The sequence below is a fragment of the Danio rerio genome, chromosome 6 (genome assembly GCF_052040795.2).
Source record: "Danio rerio strain M-AB ecotype USA chromosome 6, GRCz13ab, whole genome shotgun sequence".
In the NCBI taxonomy this organism is placed as follows: domain Eukaryota; kingdom Metazoa; phylum Chordata; class Actinopteri; order Cypriniformes; family Danionidae; genus Danio; species Danio rerio.
Window position 1 is genome coordinate 33,287,731 of NC_141026.1, and position 14,825 is coordinate 33,302,555.

Sequence of the window (14,825 nt, forward strand, 5' to 3'; positions counted from 1 at the left end):
TCTTTCTGTTTTAGGCAATGAGAGAGAAAGATCACTCTCTGTCTCTTCTATAAAGGCAAAACTGACTCTTAGGATCTTGAGTGTCCACTATTCTCTCATTTATTCAGTTATCAGTCTCCCACTCACTCCGTCTGCTCTGTTCGCAGCTCCTCAGACTCTCACTTACTTCACTCGGATCCAGGAAACTCCATCTTAAATTATTCAACAGTGGGCAGAGAGTAGGTCTTCTCTCTCATCAGAGGCTTTTCTCTTCAGGAACTACCCAGCAGAGCTTCTCAAGATGCGGAAAGGAGACCCGGAGGAAAGATCTGAGTGAGCGCACCTAACCCTGCTACCCCAGGTGCTGTCTTGCTTTGAAAAATAAATGGAATGGCTTTGAGATCCTTGGATTTTCAAAAAAAGAAAAAGAAAGAAAATGTGCATAGTGACGGAAAAAGCTCCGCCCCTCCCTGCTGCTGATTGGCTGGGCTGTGGTTAGTTTGATGGGTGTCTCTGGCTGAATTCTGATGAGGGCTTCTGCCCTTTCACAGCTCAGTGGCGTTCAAGACACTGGTAAACGGAAGAAAAAAAAATCCAAAAGCAATTTAAGTCCAGGATTAGCGCTGTCCAGGGAAATAAATGAGGTAAATGAAGGTTAGACACTAAAGTGTCTGGTTTAAAGAGAAAATAATGAGTGACTTGGAAAGAAAAAATGTTTTAAATGCAATATTTAATTGAAAATAAGCAAAGGCAGGGTGTAATGCATGAATGTCCTTCATTTATATTTAGCTCAACATGAAATTTCATCAGTCATCCAGGAAAATCAATAAATAAGCACCTTTAAATAATGGCTCAAGGTACATGTGTACAGATGTTCAGCTAAAAAGCAATACATATTCTAATCATCTATATACCTAATCAAAAAAACGTAATGTGATTTTTGTATGTGAACTTCGGAATGCCCTTCAACGTGCATTTGAACGTGAAACGGCATACAGCTCGCCCTGTGACAACAGCACAGCGGTATTATCTCCGGCTCTCATAGAGACATGCTGCAGAATGGAAGCACGTTAGCCAGCTATCAACCTGCCAGTCAACACCCGCCAGCAGACAGGACTTCACCATGGAGACGAAGGAGAAGGAAGTAATGAGAACAGGAGATGATGAATGAGAGGATAAACAAAAAAGTTGGAACAGATGGTACTGTCGTACATTTTCTGTGCTGTTTGACAGATCTTTCAACACAGAAATCCTACAGTTCGATAGATGACTTATGTTTGAATGTCAGCATGGATTTAAGTATTAAAATGGATGGTACTGTATCCATAACATAGTCTACTGAACCTTATTGGTGAATGTGGAACATAAACATTACATAACAAAAAATGAAAGGGCCCAGAACTAAATATTAAGGCACCCCTGTGGATGGAAGATAAATCTTGGACTTTTCTCCCTGAGTAAATGTAAGGTCCAGGTACACATTGTTTTCATGAAAGTAAACTCCAAGTGTTTGGATAGACATGTGTACATGCAGTGCCTACTCTTGAAGATGTGAGTTTATACAGCCATAATTCTGATAAACACAATAAAAGAGGCTGCATGATCAACTGTGCTCGTGACAAAAATTGTCATATTAACGTCTGCAACAAAAGTGTTTTTCAATAGCATAAAAACACACTGTATTTTTATCATTTTAAACAAAAGAGAACATCCCTAAAGGATCTTTAGTCAGATGCTAATTGTATATTGTAGATTGAGGTGCTCAACCCTGTTCCTGGAGACCTACCTTCATGTAGAGTTCAGCTCCAACCCTGATCAAATACAAGTAAACCAACTAGGATCAGAAGGAGCACTTGGTAATTAAAGACAAGTGTATTTGATCAAGGTTGCAGCTCAACTTTGCAGGAAGCTACAATAGATTTCTAGGAACAGGTTTGGGCAGCTCTGTATTATACACTTAATCACTTTTGGATTCCCCATTATTGTGGTTAATCAGCTATACAGAAGACTGCAGATCCAGATCGGTTTTACATTACTGTGACAGTTAGATTTATGGTTGGAGTAGGGATAGACGTTAATAAAATAAAATGAAATTAAATAAATATAAATAATTCTAGTAAAATTCTAACTAAATCATAGAAATTCTGCATGACAAAACAAGAGAATAGGACCCAGAACTGAACCTTGAGGGACCTCAATATCTTAAACCAGTGGTCCCCAACCTTTTTAGCATCAAACGCTTAATTTTACCACCGACCGGGGGGGCGACCATCAATCATTTTCTCAGAGGATGACAAGCTGACAAAACATTTCTGTCACTCTGATACAAGTTTTATTTATGCAGAAAAATACAAAGCACTACAGTGTTTAAGTGTTCTGTGTTTTTCTGAGATAATTAGTCTACGAAATGTGTGTATTCTATACAAGTTAACGTTGATCAGTCAGTTCTTGTCATGTGACTTGCGGTGCGCTCCCAGTATTCATTCAACTAGGTGCATCTGGAAGCGCAAGCCGCGCATCTCCATTAGAAATAATGAACCTGCATGAACTCAAGAAAAGAAACAATATGCAAACGGCCAGGCTGATCTCACAAGAAAACGTAATTATTTACATTTTGCCAGTTTAGTGGCTTATTCGTACGAGTTCAGTCATACGAAATTGTACGATTTTAAAAAGGAGGCATGGCACCTAACCCCACCCCTAAACCCAACCATCAGGGGAAGAGCAAATCGTACTAAACTGTATAAATTAGATTGTACAAATTCATACAAATTAGCCACTAAATAAAAGAGTTACAAATTGCTGTGAGATTGTGTTGAAAAGGCCCATAAAAGGCTTATCCTCTTGCACAGACATGGTTAATTCATCTGATTTGTTGATAAATGGGTTGTGGATCTATTTCTTGGCAGTTTGCAGGTCCTGCACTAGACCTTTTCCCCTTAGCAAAGAAACGTCTGTTTCTTACTCATTTTGCTGCTTTTGGGTTAAATTTGGGTGCTTAAGTGACTGAGATAAAAGCGAGAGAATACAGTCATTTTTCAAAATAAAAGATCTGGTTTTTTTTTTGTAAAATTTTTACTTTTTTAATGAAAGTGCACTATATTGACTATATAAGATTATATAAGACTGTGAATGGTTACACGGTGTAAAAGCAATGGCAACTCTAACACATTCTGATGTCTGATAAAGACAAGTCTGATGAAGTGCTCAAAACGTTACATGCTTTGGTGTTGCTGCTTTTTTGATTATAATTTTGCACTTTTTGCGGTTTGGCTGAACACTCTTTTAGATTGATGGATTTTTTTCCTCTAACACTTTCACTGTTATACATGCAGAAATAAACAGCCTGCACGTAGACGATCAACTAACTGCACATGACAAAAATTATGTTACACAGACCTTCTGCAAACTTGAACAGATTGGCCTGTGAAGTAAATGTTGTATCTATAAACACAGCTAGAACACAGCTTAGTTTGGCATTGCAAAGACAAATGTCGATGTTAAAACAGGTCTGCATTTTGTCTTAAGATCTTGCTCCACTGTGCTAAATGGGTTCTACTGAGCGGAAACTTTGAGTCTATTCATAAACTAACCAGTAGGGAGGTTACACCACAGTGAGAAACTAAAGTGCAAATCTGTAAACACCATTTGAGAAACCTGTGGATGGACTTCCATTTAGCAGACACCAAGCAGAGAATCCACCGGGACCAACCTCAAGTAAAGTGGCATACTAAAGGATGACAGTTCATGACTCACTGCTGTCAGGATTTGAACTTACAGCCTATGAATTTCCATGCTTACTAAACTAATAAAATACTATTATTCTCCTTTCTCTGCTTTTCTCTAAATCTTGTGGAAAAATATAAGTCTAGAGCCGAGTTCATTGAAGAGGAATATGATCAATTCACTCTGACCTTTCTGAGCTGTGAGCCCATTCACTGATGGAGCCTTAGTGGAAAGGTCTTACATAACTGAAGGTCTTACATAAAGACATTTCCTTACTGCTGACTGCTGAGAGGTCATATGGCTTCCCATTGCTAGTAAAAAAGATGAGAGACGCTGAGCACCAGTGGCGACATTATGAGGAAAAATAGAAAGCTAAGACGAGAGAAAAGTGTGTTAGTCACTGAATGAGAATCAGGACAAACACAACCCCTGCAGAGTGAAAATTTTAAATCATTTCACAGCATTGGTTTGTGAGAAGGCATCTCGTAAATTCTTTTCAACACATCCCAGCAACATTTGTTACCCTGCTAAATATTTAGTGAATATGTAAGACAAAGTAAGATTCACTCTAGCCAAAACACTGGGCGCATCAGTTGAGGTTTCTGCCTTTTAAAGTAAATAACATATCTAGCCACAAAGAGATTAAATGAAAATTTTATTAAAGCCACTGAAAACTAGCTTTTAGAGAGGTGGATATAGTTACAGTGCTTGCACATTCAATTTTATTGTATTAATTCATGTCGAAATACTACAAAGTCGCATGTTTTCCTAGTTTTTGGTTTAAATATTTTTATCTAAAGAAACTTTAGCAGACATTCACTTGTAAATACACTTTTTATAAAATATAAAAATAAAGCTTACATTTTAACAATTAGACATCAAAAAATTAAACAAAAAACAGTCATAAAAATAAAAACCGAGGCTCATTTTGAAAACATTCCTCTGTATACATTTCTGGAGACAAATACCAAATACGTCCCAAGAGCTACGTTTTTTTGCAGTTTTTGTTTTCACGAATCCACGAGAGGCCGCTGCTTATGCTTTTTGAGATCTCAAATTTCTCTCGTTGGTGCTATTTGTGCCTGCTGTTCTCTCGTAAATCCACCAGAGGCTGCTGTCGACTGACTGTTTGACTGACTAAATGACTGACTGACTGATTGGCATCCTTCCCTTAACCCAACCAATATTATTTTAGGAAGCACAGGTTGACCCGCCGGCCCACTTCCCTAAACCCAACCGACAAATTTAAAAAACAATTCAGAAAAAGAAAAGCCCTTGTCTGTTTTTTACCACATTCTCACCCTGTTATTTACTTGTTTATTTAATTTTTTGCTTCTGTTTTTGTCTCACCCGCTTTCTAGAACCGTTCTTCACCGAATTCAAACCACATCGTTGTGGTCATCTCCTCAAGTCCACCGAATTACATGGCGAGCTACTGGACAAACTGATAACAGCGGGAAAGCCATCCAAACGGAGGTAAGCGGTCAGCTGGTAAGTATAAAAAGGATTGGCATCATAGCACCTTGTAGCATTCATTTAAAAAATAAAATGTAGCCATACGTACTTTGGCTACATAATTAACGATCTCTAGAATGCATATAGGGCTAGGTTTTCAGAATGAGCCTATCTTGAAATAATAGTTCTACAAAAAAAAAAAAACATGCATTCCCCAAACCAACAATCCACCAGTGCTATTCAATAGTAAAAGTTGGTATTAAAGGCATAGTAAACATATTAATTACAAAACTGTTGAAAAGGAATAAAAGGGGACCATTTTTTTTTCAAATAACAAAACCTTGTCTATTAGGGCATACTGGATTTTTTTTCCATTTGTAATGTACCTGTTAACTCCGTCAGCTATAATATAAAAGCTGGAACTTCTGTTTACTTCCAAAACGTTTTTTTTTTTTTTGGCAGAGATCAACACATATGAAAGTGTTGTTGTACCCTTGTAAGTCTCAAAAACTCTTTAGAAACTCCAAATATAATAATTAATATAGGATTTAGATCAGTCGGAATGTCTAATGTATCTGAAAAAGCTCCAATTTTTTTGTTCAAGAAGCTCTTTAGTTTAGGACACATAACATAGAAATGAGACAGGTTGGAATCTATAAAAACTGCTTTTGTCACACAATCGCGACATTTCAGGAAATATTTTATTCAATTTACAGTTGGAATAATGAAGCCTATAAAGCACTTTAAACTGAATGAGACAATGGCCCCTTTCACATTGTAATACTGGTAAAAATCTGGAAAATTACCAGAATGACTTTAAAATTAAATTCAAAAAAGCACTGTTCACAAAGGCAAGGACATTGCGGAATTATTCCAGAAAAGATCATTCACACATCCATTCCAAAATACTGGTAAATTCTGACATTAACCCCAAATGACCTCAAAACGGCTGCGATTGTATTTGTAAACATAGAAGGGGTCGGGTTTTTTTGATGGTTGATAGTACTTAATATGTGTGTGTGCTGGTGCTCACCGGCTGCTTCATGTGCACACATGTCAAGCAACTGAAGCAGAGCTTGAAAGTAAACAAACAGAGGTTTATCATAAGCATTTTATCGATACTTTTTTCCACAGTTGGCATTAGGAGGGAACATAAAAAACATTATCTGACTAACATCCAGCAGCTAAATGTGTCTGGAGAAATATTCAAAGGCCTTAATTTACGTAAACAGCGCGGATGTAAATGCGTCTCAATGTTGTGATTGGTCGGAGTAAGGCGTCTCATGTTAGTAGACGTATAGAACACGCTCTTTCCTCTATTGCAATATTCCTTCTGCGTTCACACAAATTCTGGTAATACCGGAAACGTTACAACTTTTCACCTGTTCTAAACCTAATGTTAAAAAATTTATTTCCATTATTATATTGTTCACTATATGAACTCTAACTGATTTGATAGTATTCTCATACTGAAATGCAATTTGGCTTCTTACACAATTTCATTTCCATGTTAAGTTTGCTTTGTATGTATCAACTGTTTAGAAGTGTTTTCACTGCAAAGACAGCATAGATGCTGATACACACAGCAAAGATTCTCCGCCACTGCATTTCATTTAGACAGAAGCAAAACCAAAATTAAATGCGAAGGAAATGTAAACCTGATTCAATTACAGCTCAACTGTAACTGCATTATAGTCAGACAGGAACTTCTGGAGCTGCACTGAAATGCATTTCTTATAGTCTGTGGATATGTGGTACAGACTCTCTTAGCTGTTAGTAAACTGATTTAAATGATTACAATGAGCTCTTCACGTTACAGCAGGAGACATTGTATTTGACAATGTGGGAAATGCAGGTCAGTTTGATTTGAAGTGAAGTTGATTACCGCAGGCCTTCTCAGTCCCCAGCCGGCCTACATTACTTCTCTCTAGTCTCTAAGCACAAATCAAGACTAGAAAGTCAGATGCGTGATGCCAAGTAATCCAACCAAACTGTTTGCACGCACACACAATGCTTCAAACCTAGCCACAGTGGTGTAATCACATTCTAAGGGTACAGTAGGTCTTTGTGTGTGTCTGTGTGTGTGTGTATGCGTGACCCAGTCATCCTTCATCTCCACTCACATCTGATGGCTCCTCTGGCATTTTCAGGTGAAGGGTCATATGAAAGGAGACGTCTCAGAATCCTCTACTAAGAGCTTAGAAGGACACCACCAACAAGACAAAATCAAAAGCCTTTGAAAACAGTAAATCTAATTTTCTGCAAGAAAGGCCACTGAGAAATGACAAAATAAACTGGGAAACACACACACACACACACACACATTTTACTTCTAAATAAAATGTGATTCTAAATAGTAGGATTCCTTAGAATTAGTTTTTTTATTATTTGACTTAAGAGTATATAGTATTAGAGCATACCAGATTTTTAATTTTTTTTCCATTTGTAATGTACCCGTTAACTCTGTCAGCGATAATATAAAAGCTGTACTTCTTTTTACTTCCAAAACAAAAGGATACGTTTTTTGGTATACATCAACACATATAAAACAAACTGTTGTTGTACCCCTATAAGTCTCAAAAATTCTTCAGAAACTCCAAATATAATTAATATAGGATTTGGATCAGTCGGAATGTCAAATGTATCTGAAAAAGCTTGAGATACAGTATTTGTCCTGGAAATTATAGGTGCAGTATGTAAGTTTGACACCGAGTGGTTGAACTAGGTATTGCACTCCTGGATCAATACAAACGCAGGCACAGGTTTCCAGATTGATGACAGAAGCGAGTGATTTAAACCGTATTGTAAATGAAAGCAACGCCGTGCAAAAGAAGAAACATTTTCCATATAAAATGGAGGTTTTGTCCAACCAAAACCCTGAATTGATATACAAGAAGTGGCTTCTATTTCTCACAGGTGTACAACAGAAAACTATGACAATGACCACCTCAGGTACACCTCAGTGTTAAATGCTTACAATGTGAGTTGAAATGCCATCTTACATGACATTTATCGACATATACTGAAAGCAGCAGCAGATAGTTCACCTCAGATCATGAAATAAAAAAAAAACGTTTGAAATTAAACTTTGGAATTAAACACGTATGAGTAATTCAGCATGCACATTTAATAATGTTAAAGAGGGTGAATATGTATTAAATAAATTATAAACCTTACCATTTTGTGAGTGAGTGCATATTCTGTGCCTCTGAATGGCTGTATTTAAATTTCTGTCGTGTTTTGTCTGGTGCAAACAGACAAAATTGCTTACCAATGCGTATCTTGTCTCGAAGCGTATTGTTAGGACACGATGCAACCTGTGGTGGACCTGCATGATGTCCAATGTAACCTGCTCACCTAATCTTTACATTCATAATGTTTTTATTATTTGCTAATTAATATCCTTATGTGGAACTGAATCTGTCTCATTTTGGAGTCTGCTACTGTCCAACGGAGGTCACATTTCGATCACGGATGCATGCTTTCAGAGCCTTTCTAAATGAATGAAATAAGCGGTTTTCCACTAAGGCAACCTGGGGTGCTGAAATATAATTGGCTAAACTGCCATTGGACAGGTTAAAAGAACATAAACAAAGACAGCGTTTTGACAGAAAACACATTTTTAAAGCAGAATATTTGACTTCAGCATTGTTTTTCAAATAAACATAAGACTTCTATTGATGTTTCTTAAACATCTGCATACATATTATGGTATTTTTTAGGCTTTAGAACATTCAAAAACGTACATGCAGCACCTTTAAGGTTAAATTACTATTTGTATATAATGTAGTATACTATAGAAGCATGTGTACATTTACAAGCATGAAACATGTATACAAATATTGCTAACACTTAAATTTAAGTCACAATTCACACTATTATCTACTGGCTTATTGTTAATAAGATTTTAACTGTAGTTATAAAGTATGACAGGTCAATGTGATAAGATGAATTTGGCTGCTATACACGCTCATTTGTCCCATTTTTGACAGAATGTCATCATAAATTGTGAAACACAAATAATTGTTAACACATATAAAATCTTTAATTATTTAAATGGATAAATTCTGACTGAGGAAGTGAGCTGGCCAGTTTGTTATTTGCCTATTTGCTACAGTTTTCATTTAAAAATAGATTTAACAAACTTCTAATTGTTTTAGTTTTTTTAATGATACATGATAATAAATTATTATTATTTTTTTTTTCATATTTCTTTCATTTAAAATTATTATCTAATTTCATTATTTATAAAACTGTAATAACGTGCACATTTTTAAATAAACACTTTGTGCTAAAACAGTATGGTTAGCACTTTGACAAAAATGTGGGAAAGACCCGGTAGGGACGTGATGGTGGTGGAAAAAATGGGTGGGAGAAAAAAATACAGTGATAGGAAAAATTAAATATTTTTTTAAAGTTGTTGCATTGTTGTTGCGTTGTTTTACGAGGGAATGCAATGATGTTTTGCGTTCCTTTGCAAAACTGTTTTTCCACAAACACTTCATGTTCACTTACGCATACGTGTCAACTCTCCCATTTTTGCTGGGATTCTCCGATATTTTACCATTTTATCCCGATATCATAATATAAAAATGTCTGCATTCACTTTCTTTTCATTAAAACTGTGCGTTGATCATTGCCCTTCATATGCAACATCAGCGAATGCATGCATGACAGAAAGGTGCGCTCCATATGATAAACTGATCCTAGATCAGCTTCTTTACAAGCCATTTAAAGAGGGGTTAAAGTGCAGGGCACTCTGGGATACGTATGTGTGTTTAAACAGACAAATACACTTTATAATATGTAAACATGTCCGTCCTGCATGTTTGATCTTAAACACAACTAATTTCTCTTAAATGAGCACAAACAGTTACTGAAGTAATAGAATGCTTTCATTATAGATCTGTGCATTCTTAAACTGACACCTCTGTTATAAAACAAAACAAAACGAGATTCATTTGCTGCTCTGATAACAGAGGTGCTCTTGATAACAGAGGTGTCACTTTTAATGTAGTGTACGGAAGCTCTGATCTGATCAGGGATCAGTTTATCATTTGGAGCGCGTCTGTCAGTCATGTATGCATTCACTGATTCAGAGGTTGCATATGAATGGCGATGATCGACGCACAGCTTTAATGGAAAGAAAGCGAATGCAGACATTTTTATAATAATTCCAACGTGCTTTCAAGATTAAAAAAACATCAGAAATATGGGAAAATACTTAATGATAGGCTGATAGCGGGATAGAATGGTAAAGTACAGGAGAATCCTGGCAAAAACAGGAGGGTTGACATGTATGAAGTGAACAGGAAGTGTTTCTGGAAAAACAGATTTGCGAGGGAACAAAAAACATCTATTTTGGGAATGCAAAAACGTATATATATATATATATATATATATATATATATATATATATATATATATATATATATATATATATATATATATATATATATTTTTTTTTTTTTTTTTTTTTTTTCCCACGCAGTTTTTTTTACCAAACATCACGTCCCTTCTGGGTCTCCGTATGTCACCCTCCGACAAGCTAATCCAAAAGGTGTGCTTAAAATGTCTCTAAAATGCAGCATCTGAACCTTGTAATTTAATAGATAATGAAGCGAATAATAGCAACTTTTAAGAATAAAAGAACCAACCCTTTTTTATAGGCTAGCTACGGGCCTGTATGATCATATTTTACATCCCCCATTAAGTTCATAGTCTTAGCTATTGGTTTATTAATAACATGAACTGTGACTTAAAATAAAGTGTTACTCAAATATCCACGATGATGACTATGCATTGACATGACTATGAGTAAATAATGCATATTTTTGGCACAATGTGTTTGACTTTTTAAAAATAGCCAGAAGTGTTTTGTTTATATCACAGCTCTGCTAGTCAGAGTTGTTGAGTTAAAGTGTCTTTGACTCACAACAGCCACAGTTTGACAGTAAGGCTGTTTCTAATCGTTTCTCCGTTTTAAAATACAGTCCTAGACATGTTTCCTCTCCAGGTAACTGTAAGGCCCTGGGAAAAAATATTTTCATCAAAGTATATTTCATCGAGTGTGGTGTACATGCAGTACCTATTCTAACACATTTACTGTTATATATACGAAACAAAACAGGACGCTCGTAGACAATAAGCTGACTGCACATGACAAAAATGATGTTAAGCAGAGCATCTGCAAGCTTGGACAGAATGCAGACAGGTTGGCCTGTGAAGTTAATCTTTAATCTATAAACACCGCTAGTACTCGGCTTAGTTTTCCATTGTAAACATGACAGTTGATGTTATTTGAATGTATTTCGATGAGTCATTCAATGTAATTCAAATGAGTCTGATGCGATTTGTGGTCCGTGTCGACTTGTGCATATGATTTGCTCTGTGCTTTCTCTCTAGACTGGAACAGACCATGAATATGTTTGCTGTAGCGGGTCACGTAAAACCAAACTTCATTCGCTCCAGTGGAAAGCTTATTTTATGAATTATATATAGTGAAGACTGTGCCATTCACTATAGCGGTAACTTTATGTAACATACTTCATTTTCAATGTCCTAGTTGCCAATACGCTAACAGTGCAATGCATTTTGCCTCTTTGGGCTTGCCATACAGAGGTTAGTACAATATAGATGCACACAGCACAATTACATCCCTCCTACTTGAATTCCTCCTCTTGCTGTTGCGAGTAATATAAATAGAGAGCTCGGATTAACACTGTTCTATTACCATTTATTACTAGTTTCTTTTATTTCTTAGTAAATAATTTCAGTAGTTTTAGTGTCTTAAAGGGATAGTTCACCCAATACAAAAAATTGTCACCACTCACCCTTAACTTCTAACAAATCTGTTTGCCTTTCTCTTTTTATGTGTTAAAAACAAAATAATATATTTTGAAAAAAGCTGAAAACCTGTAACCACTGACTTCCATATTAGGCTTTTAGTTTTTCCTACTATGGAATTCAATGGTTGCAAGTCTTCAGCTCTTTTATAAATATTTTCTTTAGTGTTGAACAGCAAAATGAAATGTTTAAAAGTTTGGATCTGCTTTAGGCAAAACAAATAGTGTGTAAGTTTTTTTTTTTTCAAACAACAAAAAAGGTCAAGAATTTTGGTGTGATTCTGGAGTCAGGTCTGAATTTCAATAGTCATGTTAAAGCAGTAAGTAAATCAGCATACTATCATCTCAAAAATATTACAAGAATTATATGCTTTGTTTTCAGAGAGGACTTGTCCATGCTTTTATCAGCAGCAGGATGGATTACTGTAAAAGACTCCTCACTAGCTTTCCCAAAAAGACAGTCAGACAATTGCAGCTCATCCAGAACACTGCGGCCAGGATTCTGAACAGAACCAGAAAACTAGAGCACATCACACCCAGGCATGGAATGATAACTGTTTTCAAGGTATACCGTGGTTTGGCAAGTCAAGATTTTAAAACCGTCAATATTTTCTTTAATATATGTACATTTTTCTTTTTTGCATTTTTTTGTTTGTTTTTTAGAACAACAGTATTTCCAACAGAAAAGATGCCTTTTTGAATTGTAAAAAAAAAATGTTTTTGAAACAAATGAAGACAGCAGAAGTCAATAATTTATTTAGCATTATACAGTTACTGTTCCAAATTTTTTTTAATTTTTCTCAAAATGAAATATGTTGTGTTCAAATGGGGGGAAAAAATAGTTTTTACCCAGACATTTAAAAAGAATATTTTTTAGAGAAGTAATCACAATACCGCGAAACCGTGAAAGTTCAGTAGAAAGGATGAATCGGCTTTCAGCCACTACGTACCCTGCTGCTGAAATCAGCTCCCAGAAATGATCAGATGTGCTCCAACATTAGGCACATTCAAACCAAGACTGAAAACACATCTGTTTAGCTGTGCCTTTACTAAATGGGCACTAAGCTACATCTGACAGATCACACAAATATTTCTTTAAATAACTTGCTTTAACACATTTGAATCTGTTTTCATCTGTTTTAATAATTTTTAATTCTTTTAAAGATTTTTATTTTCTTGTTTCATTTCTTGTTATTTATGGAAAGCACATTGAATTACCAATGTGTATTAAATGTGCTATATTAATAAACTTGCATCCCCTTGTCTTGCCTAGGTTTTCATTTTTGGGTCTATCCCTTTAAAAAGGGGAGGATGTTTCAGAAACTAAATAGCATTTGATTGGTCAAAAGATCTGGTTAGAAACTATGAGATGACTTTATAGAAATCACTGATCTATATTGGTGGAAGTGAGAAACTGCCCTTTTTAAATGCTTATATCTTCTAACTGTATATTTAGTCATTATTTTGGAGACCACTTTTAAGACATTTTGATACTAACACCCAACAAACTGTCATTTTAATTTTAGCGGACCATAAAAAGAGCAGCTTATCCTCAGTAATGCAGGTTTCACACATGATGGACAGTATATTAAATATTACTAAGAGATAATAATGACAAACCATCAGAGACAGATGTGTCCTTGCGTCATACAGCCACTCACCCAATAGGAAGTGACAGATTAGGACTAAACAGACCTCGACCTGACCCGAGAACAAGAGCATGAGGAGATCTCATGCCCTGCAGTCTCGTGGATCTGCACTTCTGAATGAATCTGCCTCACACTGTCTGCATGATGTGATGTCAGAAATTTCTTTTTCTCTTTTTTTCATGAACACACACACACACACACATGCACAAAAGAGCGCTCATTCCAGTGAAAGTGGGTAACATCACAGATGAATCAGTATGGCAGAAAGCTCAGTGCCCTGTAGTGTCTGTCCTCCAGCATCATCGCTTATGCCTGGCCCGTAAAGCTATCCCACAAGCCACCTGGGAGCGCCCAAATCAATCTGTAACGGAGTCACGTCAGCAGGAAAATAATTGTGCTCCAAATATAGCACTTTCCCTAAACCTGATTCTCCTGACACACACATCAAACAGACAGCTCTAACAAGAGCAGAAATGCATGAGGGTGAGCTAGCAGGGCGAATAATGAATGTTTCCCAGGTATTCCTTTATACATATATGTAGGCCTGTCACAATATCTATTTTTGTTTGTACGATATATTGCACCCAAATACATTACGCTAAATGCTTTGAACAGCAGGTGCCCTTCCAGCTGCAACCCAGTACTGGGAAACACCCATACATACTCATTCACACACATACACTACGGCCAATTAAGTTTCTTTAATTCACCTGTACTGCATGTCTCTAAACAGTGGGGTAAACTGGAGCACCTGGAGGAAACCCACACCAACATGGGGAGAACATGCAAACTCCACACAGAAATGCCAAGTGACCCAGCTGGGACTAAAACGAATGACCTTCTTGCTTTGAGGTGACAGTATTAACCACTGAGCCACTGTGTCATTGCATATCCTAAATCAATAATAATCAATGTAAAGGTAAAATGCAAGGTAAAAAGTAACAGAGATTTCAAAATCTGCTACCAGATCTATTTTCATTTGTCAGGCACCCACTTGAAAATACACTAAAGTAATTTATAGTAAATACTATAGTGTTTCTTAACCATACTGACACAGACACCTGCAATAGAGATAGAAATGTTGCACAATTAGCTAAAATGTTGCTAGAGTTGTTTTTATGTGTGGGCAATATGGGCCAATGTAAGATTGTCACGATCACCAGCGATCCAG

General features: G+C 36.3%; 2 protein-coding genes and 1 long non-coding RNA gene across 9 annotated transcripts in view; 1 reads left to right on the plus strand and 2 right to left on the minus strand.

Moving 5' to 3' along the window:
- Nucleotides 1-14,825, minus strand: part of lepr (leptin receptor) — an 847,758-nt gene that overhangs the window by 606,211 nt on the left and 226,722 nt on the right. The window lies entirely within an intron of this gene.
- pde4ba (phosphodiesterase 4B, cAMP-specific a) overlaps nt 1-14,825 on the minus strand; it is a 338,467-nt gene that overhangs the window by 189,143 nt on the left and 134,499 nt on the right. The window lies entirely within an intron of this gene.
- On the plus strand, nt 13-13,267 carry LOC147843545 (uncharacterized). The gene is made up of 3 exons (XR_015493791.1): nt 13-623; nt 5,067-5,181; nt 12,388-13,267. It is a non-coding gene; the product is annotated as an uncharacterized LOC147843545 (long non-coding RNA).